A 1,027-nucleotide genomic window follows, 5' to 3' on the forward strand; every position below is an offset into this window, starting at 1 on the left:
GCGCACGGCATAGTGCCTAGCCACAGGAAGTGCTCCACAATCGCTACTGTTACTGTTGTCTGTATTACCATACCCAGTCCCTTGGCTGCCAACACAGTGATGCTTCCCAGATTTGTATCTCAGCCCTGACCCCTTCCTGACCTCTGCCTTGTACCTCTAGTCGCCCCCTGACATCGCCTCTCCGGATCTCCAGCACCTACCGTATCTGCAATGGAACACTTGATTTCCCACCCCCACGCCTGCCACAGAGCTGCCCCCATCCTCTCTCTGACCTCATCTTCTCTTCACTCTCTCCACTCCAGCCACGCTGCCCTCCCTGCTGTTGCTTAAACACACCAAGCTCAGTCCCACCGCAGGCCTTGGCACTTGCTGTTTCCTCTGCCTGGACGTGCTCCTCGCCCAGCCCCTCCCACAGCCAGCAACTTCACTGACTTCTGGTCTCTGCTCAGATGTCATCTCCTCCGAGAAGCCCTCCCTGACCACCCCGACGAGGGAAGTCCTCGACCTGCTCCTCTCTGTCGTCACAGCCTGTCTTTCACCTTTCAAGCATGTATTGCTGTTTGTCAATTAACTGTTTACTTGTTGACTCGTTGAATCCCTTCGCTTCCTCCACGAATCTGCACCATTATATCCCCCCCCGTGCACAGGCTTGGCCATTGAAGGTGCTGAAGTATCTGTTGAAAGAACAGGCAACAGGAAGGACAATGGGAACCTATGGGTCCTTGTTATCTTTACAAATATGATTATGCTCTTTTAGGAGAGGTAACACACATAAGTGGTACCAGATCCAAAAGGTACAAAGGGCATAAAGTGAAAAGTCATTTTCTCTCCCTCATCTGTCTCTGCCACCACCAGGTCACTGCCCCAGAAGCCTTACTGCTTTCTTGGGTCTCCTTCCAGAGGAGTCTGACAAATCCTTATTATATATGTTTTTTTCTTCACACAACTGTTCTACATCTTGCTTTTTTCACTTAACAATAGGCTTGTAGATATTTCCTTATTAGCACATAGAGAGAATTGCCATATT

The 1,027-nt window shown here is 50.0% G+C and overlaps 1 protein-coding gene across 1 annotated transcript in view; it reads left to right on the forward strand.

Annotated features, from left to right (window-relative positions):
• The window catches only part of PAK4 (p21 protein (Cdc42/Rac)-activated kinase 4), a 56,903-nt gene extending 56,520 nt beyond the window's left edge, over nt 1-383 (forward strand). The window contains exon 11 of the mRNA XM_008583376.1: nt 303-383. The gene's annotated coding sequence lies outside the window, so the exon portion shown is untranslated. The remainder of the gene's footprint in view (nt 1-302) is intronic.
• Nucleotides 384-1,027: the final 644 nt, after the last annotated feature.

Source organism: Galeopterus variegatus, unplaced genomic scaffold, assembly GCF_000696425.1.
Source record: "Galeopterus variegatus unplaced genomic scaffold, G_variegatus-3.0.2 Scaffold2898, whole genome shotgun sequence".
NCBI classification, from domain to species: Eukaryota; Metazoa; Chordata; class Mammalia; order Dermoptera; family Cynocephalidae; genus Galeopterus; species Galeopterus variegatus.